This window comes from Cherax quadricarinatus, chromosome 7, assembly GCF_038502225.1.
Source record: "Cherax quadricarinatus isolate ZL_2023a chromosome 7, ASM3850222v1, whole genome shotgun sequence".
NCBI lineage: Eukaryota > Metazoa > Arthropoda > Malacostraca > Decapoda > Parastacidae > Cherax > Cherax quadricarinatus.
The window spans coordinates 11,832,951-11,853,184 of NC_091298.1; the positions used below are offsets into that span (position 1 = coordinate 11,832,951).

The window sequence follows — 20,234 nt, forward strand, 5'->3', positions numbered from 1 at the left end:
TTCAAGCGCCAAGCTTCAGGGTTTCACTCAGTGATTTTTATATATTCGAGAGACAAGCTTCAAAGTTTCACTCGCTGATTTTTATGTATTCAGTCACCAAGTTTCAGAATTTCACTCACTGATTTACATATATTCAGGCAACAAGCTTTAAGGTTTCATTAACCAATTTTACATATTAAAGAAACAAATTTCAGGGTCTCATTCACCGATTTTTACAAATTCAAGAGAAAAATTTCAAGGTTTCTTCCACCGATCTTTATATATTCAAGCTACAAGTTTCATGGTTTCACTCGCTGATTTGTATGAGAAACAACGATTGATTCGCTTTCGTAGAAAACTGTAAATATAGCCATGAAACAATTTTGCACTACAGTGTTACGTATTAAGAAAGCTATGAAGCTGTGGTGATAATCGGTTGTAGGAAGCTAGCAAGAAAATAGGGAAATGCAGTGGTAATAGCGGAGCTCTTGGCAGTAACACTAATATTGATAGTAATATCGATGGTCACTGATGATGAAAGTATTTAGGATATTCAATGAGAGAGACAATAGTTGAGCTGTGGAGAGCGAGTTACGAGGACGATGGTCCTTAGAATCAGACTACAAGCGATCTAGACAGTTATGTTGACCATGATAACTTTGATGGTCATGATGATAATATGTTGATAAAGATGACGATTGGTAATGTAGATGATGGCAATGGAAATAATGATGATAATGATCATAATGAAGAGAGACTGGCAACTATAACATGATAAACAAAGTTACTAACGATATATAAAATCTAGAATTTTCTTAGCATTGTTTTATGATGGAAAAATCTTTAGAGACAAGAAATTAGGGATTTTGAAAGTTCATTAACTGCTATTACGGTGATTTTCTCTTGTTTAACATAAAAGGTGAATCCGTCTCTCTGAAAATATAAATCTCTTTATATAAGGGACGAAAACACGTGCTTACTAACAACAAGCGTGAGGTTAACAGCTTACTGACTACAGTCGTGTTGTGAGTTACTTTCTTACTACCAGCGTGAAGCTAATTGCTTTCATACAACTGGAGCGACCTCCTGTATAGTCATAGGCTACAAAGGTGCTGATACTGAAGTAGAGCATTTAATGCAAGGAATAGGAGCAATCTCTCCCCTCGGATCAAACATGACTGCCTTCCTTTCTAGAGGCTCTGTATTATTCCCACGCGTTTTGTGCTTCCTCATGAATATTAATTTATATATATATATATATATATATATATATATATATATATATATATATATATATATATATATATATATATACATATTATGTCGTGCCTAATATGTTAAACTGGTCAATTAGCAAGAACTCATTTAAAATTAAGTCCTTTCAAAAATTTTCTCTTGTACGTTTAAAGATATATATTTTTCATTAATGTTGATGTAAAAATTTATAATTTTGCACCAAAAGAATCTTAGAAAACTTACCTAACCTTATTATAACAAGCGTAATTTATTTTAGCCTAATCCAACTAAATATATTTTAGATACGTTTACAATAATTTAATACTAAACAAACACAACGAAATATACTTTTTTTCGTTAGGTTCAGAATGATTTTAGCGAAATTATTGCATACACAGATTTTGTGTATGCAATAATTTCATCAAATTTATTCTGAACCTAACGAAAAAAATATATTTCATTGTGTTTGTTTAGTATTAAATTATTGTAAACAAATCTAAAATATATTTAGTTGGGTTAAGCTAAAATAAATTGTTCTTGTTATAATAAGGTTAGGTAAGTTTTCTAAGATTCTTTTGGTGTAAAATTAATTTTTTTATATTAACATTCATGAAAAAAATATATCTTTAAACGTACAAGAGAAAATTTTAGAAAGGACTTAATTTTAAATGAGTTGTTGATAATTGACCAGTTTTACATATTCGGCACGACATATATATATATATATATATATATATATATATATATATATATATATATATATATATATATATATATATATATATATATATATATATATATATATATATATATATATATATATAACATATATATATATATATATATATATATATATATATATATATATATATATATATATATATATATATATATATAACATATATATATGTTAACAGCAATTTCAATAAAACAATAAAACTTCTACTGAAAGGCAAAGATGAATTAGTCAAACAATTTACTTCCACTAATCCATCTTTACCTTACATGTATGGACTAATAAAAACACACAAACCAGGGAATCCAGTCAGACCAATTATTAGCTCCATAGGGTCAGTTTCATATAAATTATCCAAATGGCTTGTTGATATTTTGAGCCCTATCGTTGGCAAAATTTCTAACTTTAATGTTAAAAACAACATAGACTTGGTTGATAAATTAAGCTCCTTGACTGACTTAAATGATTTTAACATGGTTAGTTTTGATGTTACTTCCTTGTTTACGAAAGTTCCTGTTGATGATTTATTAAGTTTCTTATCTGAAGAACTCGTTAATTATGATTTACCATTGCCAGTTCCTACTATCATTAAACTTATTAAACTTTGCATTGTTGATGCAAAATTTGTATTTAATGATAAGTTTTACACTCAGAAGTTTGGTATGGCAATGGGAAATCCTCTTTCACCTGTTCTTAGTAACCTATACATGGAATTTTTTGAAACAAGGTTGCTTAACACAATCCTCCCTAATAGAGCTAAATGGTTCAGATATGTTGATGATATTTTGTGTCTTATGCCCAAAAATGTAGATATACACCATTTCCTTGGAAAATTAAATAGCTTAGCCCATTCTATAAATTTTGCTGTTGAGTTTGAAGAAAATAACTCATTGCCTTTTCTAGATGTTTTAATTATTAAGGGTAATAATGAATTCAAATTTAAAATTTACAGAAAACCTACAAATAACTGTTCCAATGTCCACTATTATTCCTCGCATCAAGATAGAGTCAAACTGTCTGTTTTCTCATCAATATTTTTGAGAGCTTTACGAATTTGTAGTCCTGAGTTCATAGATGAGGAAATATCCAAAATTTATGAAATAGGTAATGATTTAAAATACCCAAGAAATGTAATTGATAAATCTTTTAAAGTTGCTAGAAATACTTTTTACAATCAAAAAAGGGACAACCAGCCTTATTCAACTAAAAATATGTTGGTTCTCCCTTACCATGAAAACTTGGTTGATATGCCTTCTCTTCTTAAGACTTTTAATATTAAAGTTGTATTAAAAAATCTTGATACAGTAAAAAAACTTTTGATAAAGAATTCCCCCCAAAATGCTGATGGATGTGTCTATAAGATTCCTTGTAAAATTTGCGATAAAGTTTATTACGGTCAAACTGGTAAAAATCTCGAACTAAGATTAAAACAACATAAATATAGCATTAGAACTGGACAAGATTCCAATGCTCTATTTATTCATGTAAGAGATTTTAACCATCCAATTGATTTTCAAAAAGTTGAGAAAGTAGTATCAAGCAAGTCCATGGTCGACAGGAATATAATTGAATCTTGTTTCATAAAAAGCAGTTTTGACAATAATATGAATATTTCCTTTGGTTTATATAAATTATATCAATTTATAATTAATAGAATTTGGGAAGAATTTAATAATACACGGGACAAATAATAATTTTTAAATTTTCTTGGGTAGAATAGTTTGTTGGTGAGTTGTGCAAAGGACCTGTCCAGTTGGGCCGGCGCGCGTCAGGTGTTTAACCGTTGTGGGATCTGATAGTGAGGTGTTGGCCAGACCCCTTATATAGCTTCCTTGGATGCTAACCCTTCATAGTTCCTTGATAATGTGAGTAGTCACGAAAGCGCTTGGAATTTCTCTATTCTTTCAGAGTGGTTGTTTTGCATATATATATATATATATATATATATATATATATATATATATATATATATATATATATATATATATATATATATATATATATATATATATATATACATATATATATATATATATATATATATATATATATATATATATATATATATATATAGGGAGGTACCACCTCTAGAACTGTAATGGGGACCCTCATCCTCAGAGAAAAGAATAAACTTGCTTCAGGGAAAACTCAAGATTCTCCCTGAAGCTGTTTGAGAATTTTCTCCTACCACCCCCTATATTATGTATATATATTTTATTTAAAGACAAAATACATTGACGAAACATTCACAAAAATATGATACAAAGTAAAACAACATAGGTAACTCAGAGCTACATCTCGAATACTTCGTCCAGCTCCCCTACGGTGGGCCGCGTGCCCAGAATGCTGCAGGCATTTCCTCTCTGGATCGCAACACTGAGTCTCTGGAAGAGGAAGCTGGTCGCCCTGTGGTCCTTGGTTTCTATGATGAGCTTTTCAGCCAGCTCTTTGAGGAACTTTAGAGCACACTTGCCCCATGCTCAAAGGGTCTCCGACCCTATTGGAATGAAGTTATAGCAAGGGGGAAGGTCTTCATATTTTCGGATCTTCTGGGTCTCCCTGTGGCTGGCAGCTCCACCCCCTTCCACTACAGAGTATGGCAAGTAGGTGTCTGCCAATGTGGCAGCACTATATATATATATATATATATATATATATATATATATATATATATATATATATATATATATATATATATATATATATATATATATATATATATATTCATTGTCAGTGATATAAAATGTTTTATTTTTGAACCAAACCTAACTTAGAAACCTCACCTAACCTAATTTAAACTAGCGTAATTTTTTTTATCTCAATTCTGATATGTATAGCATTGGTCAGTTTAAATTTAATATTGCTTCAAATCAATGAAAAATATAGAATAGGTATATATTTTTTCAAGGTGAAGAGGTAAACCCTTACGGGTCATAAAGGGCTTTGGGAATTGAAGGAATTAGAGGAGGTTAATCACGTTTAATTCTATGATGAAGAAATGAAGTTTCAATACCTTAGATCAAAAGCCCTCCACCAGGATCAAGGCAACTCCCCCCCTCCCCCCAGGAAGTGATTTCTGGTCCGGTTTAATATGATTATCTAATTTAATCCCGTACTACCTAAGGTCACACAAGCGTCCACTACACACTACACTATATTACACAGACGAAAAAATTATTTTGCATTATCCTCTTGCTTAAAAAATAATTATTTTATCTCATATTTTTATCTGAAATACAAATTAGTTATTTGTCTAAGGTAAATTAAATTATGATTTCAACGTCATATAATGCCGAGGGTGGCATTGAGAAATTTCGCACGTGTGTTACGTATAAAATATTGCTAAATTGCAAACAATACCAGTAAATGTATTTTCATTGTTGGGTAGTGAAAAATGTAAAAGTTTATCAACCACACTTCACTGGATTTAAAAACAAAAACAGTCAGGTGTAGGGAGGTAGTGTGGAGGGCAGACTACGTAAGCATGACAGGCAGTCTGAGCGTGTCTAATGGTAGGCTCTTCTGCCCTGATATTTCTGAGGGTGTCTGATGACAGTCCTTTGAGGGGTGAGGGGTGTCCTGTGGTAGTCTCATGTGCCCTTACCTGGCTGAGAGTGTGTAATGGTAGTCTCTAGTGCCCTGACATGGTTGAGTGTGTGATGGCAGTCTTTTGTACCATGAAGTGGTTGACAATGTGTGATAGTAGGCTCCTGTGCCCTGATCTGGTTGAGGGTGTCTGATGACAGTCTTTTGAGGCCTGAAGTAGCTGAGGGGTGTCTTGTGGTAGTCTCATGTGCCCTTACCTGGCTGAGGGTTTGTGATTGTAGTCTCTGGTGCTGTAACATGGCTGAGGGCGTCATGGCAGTCTCTTGCACCCTGACTTGGCGGATAGGGTTTGATGGTAGCCATTAGTGCCCTGACGTACAAATAGGTAGTTATAACTAATAATTAATATTGAAACCCACCCACCCAAATCTACCCACACACACACATACACACACACACACACACACACACACACACACACACACACACACACACACACACACACACACACACACACACACACACACACACACACACACACTGCAGGTGTCAACAAAATGGCAGCCCCAGCAAAATGGTGTTTAGAAAATGCAACTGTGAATTAGAAGCGCTTCTCTCATCATCATCCCCCCTAGCCTCCTCCACCCACACCTCTCCCACCTCCCACCCTCCCGACACCAGTTGAAAAAAAATCCATTCGCGATATGTGATGCCAGGTGAACGCTCTTGATCCAGGGAATTGGAGGGGCCGTTTTTCCTGGGTTCGAATCTTACTTGTCTGCTATACCCCCAGGCGCTGTGTGATCCCTACGGGTTTGGCGCTCCCATCCACTCACGATACAATTAGCAAAATACGTAATTAGAGCACACGAGAACCGTATTGCGTCATCCCCCACACCTGCCACTCGCTTATGGATTTTTTTATTATTACGTTCGTGGGAAAGCGCTAAACCCGTAGAGGTCAAACAGCTCCTGGGGAGTGAGACGTATTCGTGTTCGATTCTAGGAAATAGGGGGCGTTTCACATTATTCTTTTTGGGGGTGGGGGAGCAAGAGCATTTCTCAGGGATCAGGGCCTCCATAAATTGATGAAGAGTGTCAAGCTTTCAAGGGAGGGCTCTTGATCCAGGGATATGAAATTACCAGTTTATCGTTTCCTTCTATCCACCCTGCTGTACGACTCCTACGGGTTTAGTGCCACAGCATTAATTGACGAAGTAGCAGCAGACTGTCAGATCAGAGTTTCAAGGATATGTACACACAGAGGGAAGCTGCTCACGACTCTGTCTGGAATATCACGATTGCATACCTTGCAGGGTGATAAATGAGATACATGTGCAACACCTAGGTATCTTTATTGTGGAAACATTTTCACAATAAAGATACCCAGGTGTTGACCATGTGTCTGATTTATTAGTTCGTCGGTTCCCTGAACCACTGATCTAAACCTAACCTAACCTAACCCAACCCAACCCAACCCAACCCAACCCAACCTAACCTAACCTAACCTAACCTAACCTAACCTAACCTAACCTAACAGTTACGCAAGGTGTTGTTGCTGAAAGCTGCACCACTACATTTCCTGAATTATCCTGCACATACTTTGCAGATATCTGAATTGCCATTAGTTGTACACAGAACATCATTGAGGTTGAGGACTGTGATGATCTAATGTAAATCAATTATGTGGTGTATAATTTTCTGTGATAAATTAGAACAGATGTACAAGATTTGGGTATCTGCACTGTGGAAACGTTTCGCCACACAGTGGCTTCATTAGTCCAGTACTTCATAGATGGCGAAACGTTTCCACAGTAAAGGTACCCAAGTGTTGCATTTGTGTCTGATTTATCAGCTTGTAGGTTCACCGAATAATTTCTCTCTCTCTCTCTCTCTCTCTCTCTCTCTCTCTCTCTCTCTCTCTCTCTCTCTCTCTCTCTCTCTCTCTCTCTCTCTCTCTCTCCGTCGTTACAAGGTATGCCGGTGCACGAAGACGAGGCTTTAAGGCTTGCATGTGTAGTAGAATAAAACAATATCGGTGAGCTGCGTGGAATGGCACTGAGCATTTTTCGGCTGACACAGGTTTTTGTATATATGTATCATAGCTTTGAGCAATTTCACTGCGGTAAAGCACATGATGAGCGCTGGATAGTTCATGGTTGCCTAAAAATTCAAATATATATATATATATATATATATATATATATATATATATATATATATATATATATATACTAATGTTTTGTTTTTACATAGTAAAATACTATAAGCTGGAAAAACGCTTGTGTTATCTAGAAATCTTTTTAAATAAAGGAGAAATCTGGAAAATTGGTGTATTTTTTGAGATTTTCTTTTTCTTAAAGATTTTTTATTAGTAAGATGATTCTGTTAGCATAGCCAATAGGCTTTCATTCTTAGTCAGAGATGTATTCGAAGAAAGTATCATTCTTAAGAAGGGTTGCGTCTCCATCTTCAGGCTATGAGGCTTCTGTGTTAAAACCTACTGGAGACGTACGCTTCATGGTGGAGAATGGGGTGCCTTGATTCTGGTGAAGGACTTTCTTTTCAAAGAACTGGAGAAATCTTTCCTTCTTTGCAGCAACCTGATTACCACCCATTCCTTATGCGTTTTTTGATCCATACACGCTTAGCGATTTCCCGTGTATGTAATAATAATAATAATCTTGATCTTGCATTCTTCTTTTCTCGGCGCTGGACGATGACTGGTGTGAATGGGAGTTCCTATCGGGTGTGGTATCGAAGTTTTGCTTTGTTTTGGCTAGAATGTCACAGTATCAAATATAAGCGCTGTGAGCGTATGGCAGTGTTGTATTGTTCAACGACATCCCTCTCTTTCTTTTTCCATTTTTGTTAGTATAGATCGCCGTGACCTTTACTGAGCCATACTCGGCTATGTTTGTAAATCCAAATAATCGGCTTGTATTGGTTCACTTGTTGTTTCTGGCTCCGTAGGGGTGATGGTTGACCTCCTGTGCAGACCCCTGAATATATCAATATATAATTTTTGTTTCACTGGATGATATTTAATGTTATACGTTGTTTAAGTATTTTGCTGATGTGGTCGCATTTGTAAATAAAATTAATAATTGTTACGAGAAATTTGAATAAGAATGCACTTAAATCATTTGTTGGATTCAGATCAGACAATTTTCAGCGAGACAGGTAAATTTAAATGCATATATGTCTTGAAGATCCAATACTCCTTCACACTCTGTACCTACATTGGGAACCGTGGATAATGTGCATAACCCATTCATTGTCTTCGTCCCTTCCAGTACCTTGCTCCATGTGTAAAATACACATATAATGATTTGATGTATAAACTTGTTAAAGGGAGGGGGATAAGGAAAGCCAGCTGAAGGTATTGGTTCCCATGGCTAACACCTCCAAGAAGTGAGCAACTTTAACTAAGAATTTAATAATTCTTTCGCTCCCCTTTCTCAGGAAGAACTTCTTGAATATATATATATTGCTCTTCTGCAGGAAAATCTGCGGGTACTGGATGTACACCGTTCCTTTTCAAAAAGTATGCGCTTTTTTTTTTTTTAAATATTCTAGGACCTTAATCATCTCTTACGTAAATCCTAAAGATTATATACATCAAGATTAAAAAAAAAATGTTCTTTTTTAATTGTTCATTAATCCTTTCATTCTTACTCTCGTTTTTCTTAAAGATCTTCGGATAATTTTAACATTTAACAAATATTTACCGTATTTTCCTGCATATAAGGCGCACGATCGTAAGAGATATGTAAGATGTTGTTACCAAGCAATTATAACGTAATATTATTAAACAACTGCTAGAACGTAACCCAAAGCCCACCCTTGACCCTGATCGTCAGCATCTACTGCGCAATGTGGTTTTCCGTGGGGAAAAATGTTCCTTATATGTCTGAAAATGCGGTAGTAAAAATAAGACAACAAATATATATTTCCGCAAACTAACTTCTGACCTGCAGTATCACATTAGAAAAATACTCAATATGTAAAGTATATATTTCGTAGCATAGAAGTGAATACAGATCCAAACATGAGTGACATTGTTTATGAATTGTGAGGTCTCTTGAAATCTGACTTTCACGTGTACTCATAATTAGGTTCGAGCACATGCAACATTTCTAATTATGAGATGCATATAGATTCCAACACGCTTTAGATTCCTTGTTACATGCAAACAGTCTGCTACACAGCCTGCAGCACACACCAATTACTCTCATCCTGATGCAGCCAAAAGAAAGACAGTTTATTCAGTACTGATTGATCGGCAGTTGCGAGTGGCTGCAATGATTTCCCTTTGCTTTTCAATTGCTCATACGAAACTGAAGAAGAAACCGAAGGGATTTCGGATTCTTTTTATTCGTGTCAATTTTTTTTTCGATGCTTCCAGTGAACGCCGCTTTCGCAGTGCTCCGCGGTGTGTATGTGTGTATATATATATATATATATATATATATATATATATATATATATATATATATATATATATATATATATATATATATATATATTAGTGTTATTGGAACTATTTTTAAAGTCTCAGAATGATTGAAAGGATTATCGTTAGGAAATGGGACACCAGAGAGGCTGCGAATGAAATTTGGGGTTTATGTCAGGAAATTTACAGCGTTTGTTGTGTTTGATGAGGGAGGTATAGGGAAGGTAGTCGTGTGCACTGAGAGGCACTGGGTTTGATATGCAATTTGGTGGTCTAATGTTTTCCATCTCCAAAACTCAAATCCTGCTAAACGTTTACCAGAAACCCTTTGATAGATAATATCATCAGTACGTCAAATCCCAAACACCACTCACCTCCCTCCAGTTGTTCTGATACTCTCGCGTGTCCTTGCTGGATGCTCGACTCCCTATCTCTCGAAATCTTTGCACTCTCCTTCCAACCCTTGATGGAATGTTCCATACACTTTCCCTTAACCTCAGATTTATACAACAGCTTATTCAGTTTATCTTGCTCCTTGCTTCCTACATAATTAAATAATCTCAACATCACATCTCTCGCATTATGAAAGATACCATTTATACAACAATGTTTTTTGTTTCTTCTGTTCTTTATTCTCTTCATAAAACTCACCAAATATTAATATCAATTATTTCCGCTACATCCAGTCTTCTCATTGAAGCTTTTGAGAATCATTCTTTATACTCATACAAGAGCGTGAACATTATTACAGCGGAGTGCAATTTTCACTTTTAATCCATCTATTCATCAACACTTTTATTTCAGTTTACATCCTCTATTTTGTAATTTACCCCATCTTCTGCCGACCCATCTGCTGATGCAACAACCCATGAATATCTGTATCTTCGCTTCATACGTCTTACCTTCAGTCTGAAGTCCATCTTTTTATAACTTATACTTGTAATCATAAATTAATTCTAATCTCTGATGGCTTTTAACTTTCTTCTTCCACAGACCCTTTCAAATATCATCAGTTTCTGCAGCTTCTCTTCTGAACCTCCCAGTTGCATCTTGTCATCCACGAACAGCGACTGTGACAGGTATGACTTCATACAAGATTTGTTCTTTTAAAACAACTCCTCTCCCTAATATTAACCTTCACTAATCTTGCAAAACTATCAACTATAAACCCATTAAAGACACATGGTGGCGCTAAATATTCATTTCTGTTTCTCACTTTTAGGAAAATAATCTCCTTATTTCCTACACAACCTAATCAGACCTTATCCTCCCAGGAATGTCTTACATCCTTCAACATATCGCAACATGTCTGCAACAGCTGCCATATTGCTTCCTAATCTGCCCTATCACAACAATTTTCCAAATTTGAAAATGCATCAAATGTCAACATTACCTCAGGTAAGCACAACTAATTTATGTGCTTCATGAAAACACTAAACCCACACATTGTTTCCTCTCACGTTGTGGTACGACAGTCCTTTTTTCCATCATTCCAATGACTATCACAGTTTTGACGAACACTTTACCCCGAATTATGAGCAGTTTGTTCCCTTACTATTCTTGCACTCTCTTCTGTCTTCTTATACTTTATTAAAGAGAACTTTAAATACCTCCACTGCTTTCACACACACACACACACACACACACACACACACACACACACAATAAATTTCTTGCCCATTTCAACGCTTAATTTCCAACTACTAGCTGTGTTTCATTTTTAAATCCAATCCTTCCTATTGTTTTTTTCTACTGTTAACCCTCTTACTGCCTCACTTTATGCAAGTTGTCATTCATCCTTGTAAATTTCAGTTCTTCCTAACTCAAACACAAGATTTCTGCCTCGGTTTCACTGTCTGTCTATATCCTTAAAATATTCTATTAATTTCTCTTGCTCCTTTACCTCCTTATCCACACTCTCAAAACTTTTATTAATAATGACATTCCTATCGGCTTCCAATTGTTTTTATACATTATTTATACATCTCTAAACGTTTTTCAACAAAATGGTATTACCAGAATGATTGGCATTCCTTCAACGTTCTTTTAATAATTCTAGCACACTTTTATTTCAGAAATATGTTATTTTCCATTTACCGACCCACCAGCCTATAATCAGTAACTTCTGTTGCAACACACTGTCACTCATCTCTTTTACTCAGTCACACCTTTTATTGATATTACAAAATCTCTTTCTGAAAGTAAATCACTTAAAGCTTTTTCATTGTCATATACACCAGGCACTCAAAACTTTTTTTTAATAAATATTCCTCAACATTTATCGTACGTATTATAACAATTATTATTTCATTTGATGCTAAAAGTTCTCAAAAATAAATTGAATACTTCTTAGACTCGCTGCCTCTTTCTCTGTCCTCATCATCTCCAGATTTTTATTCCAAACGTCTCAATCATCGTTTTAAAAACTCTCATTTCCTTTCTTTTCTTTGTGCAACTGTTTTTTTTTTATATCAGTACCACCACGCCCTTTAAATTCTCACTCGCTCAGATACCCCCGACCTTTAACTTTTCCTCGATCAGCACGCACATTCAAGGAGGGTAACCTCAAAATGTCCATATTCTTTGTTGTAAGTACAACCAGTCAGCAGAAAAAAACAGCTCCTAGGAGAACACTCATGGCTAAAATCAAAGATTAGACTTACTTTCCAAGTAAAACTGGAAAATAATCACAGATTTGTAAGAACTATTACGAAACACACTGGAAAGTCTATACTGTATGTAATGAAGAGTTAATAAAAGATTTCAGGCGAGAGAGAATAGAACAGCAATCGAGCTAAGGTACAAAATCACGTATCGGACAGTGCGACACTAGGTCATATATAATGGATATATAATGATTATTATAATCATATTGAATATTAGCATTACACATCTCAAAAATGGCTTACCGTGGGTTTGAATCCCGCCCATTTAGTGACATAAATACAAATTATATATATATATATATATATATATATATATATATATATATATATATATATATATATATATATATATATATTTACAGTGGTCCCCCGCCTTTCGTAGTTCCCGGCAATCGTAAAATTCGCCAATCATAGGAGTATTTTCGTATAAACATGGACTCGCTTTTCATAGGTTGACTCGCGAGTCGTAGTTCGTCTGGGACGCGTACCCACGGCGTGAGCCAGGGCGGCAGCCAGTCTGGCATTGTTTACCAGTGAGCGAATGTCCCCTCACGTGCTCCAGCGAAATATTTCATAATATTCCATTTATTTTAGTGCTTGCAAGTGCTAAATAAGATACCATGGCTCCAAAGAAAGCTCCTAGTGCCAAACCTGTGGTAAAGAAGGTGAGAAATACGATTTAGTTTAAGAAAACAATCATTGAACAATATGAAAGTGGTACAAGTGTGGCCGAACTGTCCAGGATGTATAAGAAACCCTACACAACCTTATGTTCCATAGTGGCCAAGAAAAATGAAATAAAGGATGCTGTTGTTGCAAAGGGAGTAACTATGCTGACAAAAATGAGATCACCAGTACTGGAAGAGGTTGAGAAGTTATTATTGGTATGGATAAATGAGAAACAATTAGCAGGAGATACTCTTATGACTTCGTTTATTTGTGAAAAAGCTAGGCAGTTGCATGAAGATTTGGTAAAGAAATTGCCTGCAAATAGTGGCGAAGTGAGTGAATTTAAGGCCAGCAAAGGCTGGTTTGAGAGATTTAAGAACCGTACTGGCATACACAGTGTGGTAAGGCATGGTGAGGCTGCCAGTTCGGACCACAAGGCGGCTGAAAAATATGAGCATGAATTCCAGGAGTACATAGAGGCTGAAGGACTGAAACCTGAAAAAGTGTTCAATTGTGACGAAACAGGCCTCTTTTGGAAGAAAATGCCAAAGAGGACCTTCATTACACAAGAGGAAAAGGCAATGCCAGGACACAAGCCTGTGAAAGACAGGCTGACGCTAATGTTCTGTGCTAATGCTAGTGGGGATTTCAAAGTGAAGCCATTACTAGTGTACCATTCTGAAAATCCCAGAGTGTTCAGGAAAAACAATGTTATGAAGAGTAAATTGTGTGTGTTTTGGAAATCTAATAGTAAGGCATGGGTCACGAGGGAAATTTTCGTCGAGTGGTTCAATGAAGTGTTTGGCCCTAGTGTGAAGGAGTATCTCCTGGAATAGAAATTGGATCTCAAGTGCCTGCTAGTAATGGACAATGCACCTGCTCATCCTCCAAACTTGGATGACATAATTTTCGAGGAGTTTGGGTTCATCACAGTAAAGTTCTTGCCCCCGAATACCACTCCTCTCCTCCAATCCATGGACCAGCAGGTTATTGCAAACTTTAAAAAAACTCTACACAAAAGCAGTGTTTCACAGGTGCTTGACTGTGACCACAGACACTCACTTGACCCTAAGGGAATTTTGGAGAGAACACTTCAGCATCCTCCACTGCATAACCCTTATAGATATGGCTTGAGAGGGAGTGACTACCAGGACTTTGAACTCTGCCTCGAGAAAATTGTGGCCAGATTGTGTCGACAAGAGGGATTTTGAAGAATTTGGGACTGACCCTAATGAGCCTATGTCTGTTGAAAAATCAACTATGGCACTGGGGAGTTCCATGGGGTTGGATGTGAGTTTGGAGGATGTGGAAGAATTGGTGGAAGACCACAATGAAGAGCTCACCACTGAGGAGCTGCAAGAGCTTCAGCAGGAAGAGCAACACATCGCAGCTCAGAATCTTGCTGCAGAGGAGGAGGAAGAGAGATGGAAGAAGGTGCCTTCTTCAGAAATTAAAGAGATTTTTACTATGTGGGGTAAGATGGAAAGCTTTATGGAGAAACATCACCCTAACAATGTTGTTGCAAGCCAGGTTGGCAACATGTACAATGACAAAGTCTTGGGCCATTTTAGGGAAGTGTTAAAGAGACGCCAGAAACAGAGCTCTCTCCAGTTATTTTGTGAGACAGGACTCCAGTGACTCTCAAGGTGGTCCTAGTGGCATTAAGAAACAAAGAAGAGAAGCAACCCCAGAAAAGCAATTGGTACCTGAGGTGTTGATGGAAGGGGATTCCCCTTCCAAACTATAAACAATCCATTCTCTCTCCTCCAGTCTCCCATACACTAAGAAGAATCTCCAATAAAGGTAAGTGTTATGCTGTTAATGTTTCATTCATCATTTCCCATTGTATTGTTTATGTACTACATGTATATTTCATGTTAAAAAAATTTTTTTTTAATACTTCTGGGTGTCAGGAACGGATTAATTGTATTTACATTATTTCTTATGGGGAAAATTGATTCGTAAATCGTAAATTTCGTTTATAGTAACGGCTCCAGGAACGGATTAATTACGAACAACGAGGGACCACTGTATATATATATATATATATATATATATATATATATATATATATATATATATATATATATATATATGTAGGTAGTAGGTTGGTAGACAGCAACCACCCAGGGAAGTACTACCGTCCTGCCAGATGACTGTGAAACAAAAACCTGTAACTGTTTTGCATGATGGTAGGATTGCTGGTTTCTTTTTCTGTCTCATAAACACGCTAAGATAACAGGGATATCTTGCTACTCCTACTTACACTTTGGTCACACTTCACAGACACGCACATGCATATATATATATACATACATCTAGGTTTTTCTCCTTTTTCTAAATAGCTCTTGTTCTTTTTTATTTCTTCTATTGTCCATGGGGAAGTGGAAAAGAATCTTTCCTCCGTAAGCCATGCGTGTCGTATGAGGCGACTAAAATGCCGGGAGCAATGGGCTAGTAACCCCTTCTCCTGTATACAATTACTAAAAAAGAGAAGAAGAAAAACTTTATAAAACTGGGTTGCTTAAATGTGCGTGGATGTAGTGCGGATGACAAGAAACAGATGATTGCTGATGTTATGAATGAAAAGAAGTTGGATGTCCTGGCCCTAAGCGAAACAAAGCTGAAGGGGGTAGGAGAGTTTCAGTGGGGGGAAATAAATGGGATTAAATCTGGAGTATCTGAGAGAGTTAGAGCAAAGGAAGGGGTAGCAGTAATGTTAAATGATCAGTTATGGAAGGAGAAAAGAGAATATGAATGTGTAAATTCAAGAATTATGTGGATTAAAGTAAAGGTTGGATGCGAGAAGTGGGTCATAATAAGCGTGTATGCACCTGGAGAAGAGAGGAATGCAGAGGAGAGAGAGAGATTTTGGGAGATGTTAAGTGAATGTATAGGAGCCTTTGAACCAAGTGAGAGAGTAATTGTGGTAGGGGACTTGAATGCTAAAGTAGGAGAAACTTTTAGAGAGGGTGTGGTAGGTAAGTTTGGGGTGCCAGGTGTAAATGATAATGGGAGCCCTTTGATTGAACTTTGTATAGAAAGGGGTTTAGTTATAGGTAATACATATTTTAAGAAAAAGAGGATAAATAAGTATACACGATATGATGTAGGGCGAAATGACAGTAGTTTGTTGGATTATGTATTGGTAGATAAAAGACTGTTGAGTAGACTTCAGGATGTACATGTTTATAGAGGGGCCACAGATATATCAGATCACTTTCTAGTTGTAGCTACACTGAGAGTAAAAGGTAGATGGGATACAAGGAGAATAGAAGCATCAGGGAAGAGAGAGGTGAAGGTTTATAAACTAAAAGAGGAGGCAGTTAGGGTAAGATATAAACAGCTATTGGAGGATAGATGGGCTAATGAGAGCATAGGCAATGGGGTCGAAGAGGTATGGGGTAGGTTTAAAAATGTAGTGTTAGAGTGTTCAGCAGAAGTTTGTGGTTACAGGAAAGTGGGTGCAGGAGGGAAGAGGAGCGATTGGTGGAATGATGATGTAAAGAGAGTAGTAAGGGAGAAAAAGTTAGCATATGAGAAGTTTTTACAAAGTAGAAGTGATGCAAGGAGGGAAGAGTATATGGAGAAAAAGAGAGAAGTTAAGAGAGTGGTGAAGCAATGTAAAAAGAGAGCAAATGAGAGAGTGGGTGAGATGTTATCAACAAATTTTGTTGAAAATAAGAAAAAGTTTTGGAGTGAGATTAACAAGTTAAGAAAGCCTAGAGAACAAATGGATTTGTCAGTTAAAAATAGGAGAGGAGAGTTATTAAATGGAGAGGTAGAGGTATTGGGAAGATGGAAGGAATATTTTGAGGAATTGTTAAATGTTGATGAAGATAGGGAAGCTGTGATTTCGTGTATAGGGCAAGGAGGAATAACATCTTGTAGGAGTGAGGAAGAGCCAGTTGTGAGTGTGGGGGAAGTTCGTGAGGCAGTAGGTAAAATGAAAGGGGGTAAGGCAGCCGGGATTGATGGGATAAAGATAGAAATGTTAAAAGCAGGTGGGGATATAGTTTTGGAGTGGTTGGTGCAATTATTTAATAAATGTATGGAAGAGGGTAAGGTACCTAGGGATTGGCAGAGAGCATGCATAGTTCCTTTGTATAAAGGCAAAGGGGATAAAAGAGAGTGCAAAAATTATAGGGGGATAAGTCTGTTGAGTGTACCTGGTAAAGTGTATGGTAGAGTTATAATTGAAAGAATTAAGAGTAAGACGGAGAATAGGATAGCAGATGAACAAGGAGGCTTTAGGAAAGGTAGGGGGTGTGTGGACCAGGTGTTTACAGTGAAACATATAAGTGAACAGTATTTAGATAAGGCTAAAGAGGTCTTTGTGGCATTTATGGATTTGGAAAAGGCGTATGACAGGGTGGATAGGGGGGCAATGTGGCAGATGTTGCAAGTGTATGGTGTAGGAGGTAGGTTACTGAAAGCAGTGAAGAGTTTTTACGAGGATAGTGAGGCTCAAGTTAGAGTATGTAGGAAAGAGGGAAATTTTTTCCCAGTAAAAGTAGGCCTTAGACAAGGATGTGTGATGTCACCGTGGTTGTTTAATATATTTATAGATGGGGTTGTAAGAGAAGTAAATGCGAGGGTCTTGGCAAGAGGCGTGGAGTTAAAAGATAAAGAATCACACACAAAGTGGGAGTTGTCACAGCTGCTCTTTGCCGATGACACTGTGCTCTTGGGAGATTCTGAAGAGAAGTTGCAGAGATTGGTGGATGAATTTGGTAGGGTGTGCAAAAGAAGAAAATTAAAGGTGAATACAGGAAAGAGTAAGGTTATGAGGATAACAAAAAGATTAGGTGATGAAAGATTGAATATCAGATTGGAGGGAGAGAGTATGGAGGAGGTGAACGTATTCAGATATTTGGGAGTGGACGTGTCAGCGGATGGGTCTATGAAAGATGAGGTGAATCATAGAATTGATGAGGGAAAAAGAGTGAGTGGTGCACTTAGGAGTCTGTGGAGACAAAGAACTTTGTCCTTGGAGGCAAAGAGGGGAATGTATGAGAGTATAGTTTTACCAACGCTCTTATATGGGTGTGAAGCGTGGGTGATGAATGTTGCAGCGAGGAGAAGGCTGGAGGCAGTGGAGATGTCATGTCTGAGGGCAATGTGTGGTGTGAATATAATGCAGAGAATTCGTAGTTTGGAAGTTAGGAGGAGGTGCGGGATTACCAAAACTGTTGTCCAGAGGGCTGAGGAAGGGTTGTTGAGGTGGTTCGGACATGTAGAGAGAATGGAGCGAAACAGAATGACTTCAAGAGTGTATCAGTCTGTAGTGGAAGGAAGGCGGGGTAGGGGTCGGCCTAGGAAGGGTTGGAGGGAGGGGGTAAAGGAGGTTTTGTGTGCGAGGGGCTTGGACTTCCAGCAGGCATGCGTGAGCGTGTTTGATAGGAGTGAATGGAGACAAATGGTTTTTAATACTTGACGTGCTGTTGGAGTGTGAGCAAAGTAACATTTATGAAGGGATTCAGGGAAACCGGCAGGCCGGACTTGAGTCCTGGAGATGGGAAGTACAGTGCCTGCACTCTGAAGGAGGGGTGTTAATGTTGCAGTTTAAAAACTGTAGTGTAAAGCACCCTTCTGGCAAGACAGTGATGGAGTGAATGATGGTGAAAGTTTTTCTTTTTCGGGCCACCCTGCCTTGGTGGGAATCGGCCGGTGTGATAATAAAAAAAAAAAATAAAATAAAAATAAATATATATATATATATATATATATAAATATATAAATATATATATATATATATAAATATATATACATACATATATATATAAATATATATATATATATATACATATATATATATATATATATATACATATATATATATATATACAGCTATATATATATATATATATATATACACATGTATATATATATATATATATATATATATATATATATATATATACACATGTATATATATATATATATATATACACATGTATATATATATATATATATATATACACATGTATATATATATATATGTATATATATATATACACATGTATATATATATATATATATATATATATATATATATATATATATATATATATATATGTATGTATATATATATATATATATATATGTATATATATATATATGTATATATATATATATGTATATATATATATATGTATATATATATATATGTTCTCCATGGGGAAGTGGAACAGAATTCTTCCTCCGTAAGCCATGCGTGTTGTAAGAGGCAACTAAAATGCCGGGAGCAAGGGGCTAGTAACCTCTTCTCCTGTATATATTACTAAATGTAAAAGGAGAAACTTTCGTTTTTCCTTTTGGGCCACCCCGCCTCGGTGGGATACGGCCGGTGTGTTGAAAGAAAGAATATACATATGTATGTGTGTGCGTGCGTGTGTGTGTGTGTGTGTGTGTGTGTGTGTGTGTGTGTGTGTGTGTGTGTGTGTGTGTGTGTGTGTGTGTGTACTCACCTAATTGTGGTTGCAGGGGTCAAGACACAGCTCCTGGCCCCGCCTCTTCACTGATCGCTACTCGGTCTTCTCTCTCTCTGCTTCCAGAGCTTTGTCATACCTCGTCTTAAAGCTATGTATGGTTTCTGCCTCCACTACATCACTTGTTAGGCTATTCCACTTCCTGACGACTCTATGACTGAAGAAATACTTCTTAACATCCCTATGACTCGTCTGAGTCTTCAGCTTCCAGTTGTGACCCCTTGTTTCTGTGTCCCCTCTCTGGAACAACCTGTCTCTGCCTACCTTATCTATTCCACGGAGTATCTTGTATGTCGTTATCATGTCTCCCCTGACCCACCTGTCCTCCAATGTCGCCAGTCCGATTTCCCTCAACCTTTCTTCGTCGGACATACCCCTGAGCTCCGGAACTAGCCTTGTTGCAAAACTTTGCACTTTCTCTAATTTCTTGACGTGTTTGCCCAGGTGTGGGTTCC

The 20,234-nt window shown here is 36.7% G+C and overlaps 1 long non-coding RNA gene across 1 annotated transcript in view; it reads left to right on the top strand.

Annotated features, from left to right (window-relative positions):
- Nucleotides 1–20,234, top strand: part of LOC128686754 (uncharacterized) — a 190,517-nt gene that overhangs the window by 132,477 nt on the left and 37,806 nt on the right. The window contains exon 4 of the long non-coding RNA XR_011391710.1: nt 10,947–11,032. This is a non-coding gene — a long non-coding RNA (uncharacterized lncRNA). The remainder of the gene's footprint in view (nt 1–10,946; nt 11,033–20,234) is intronic.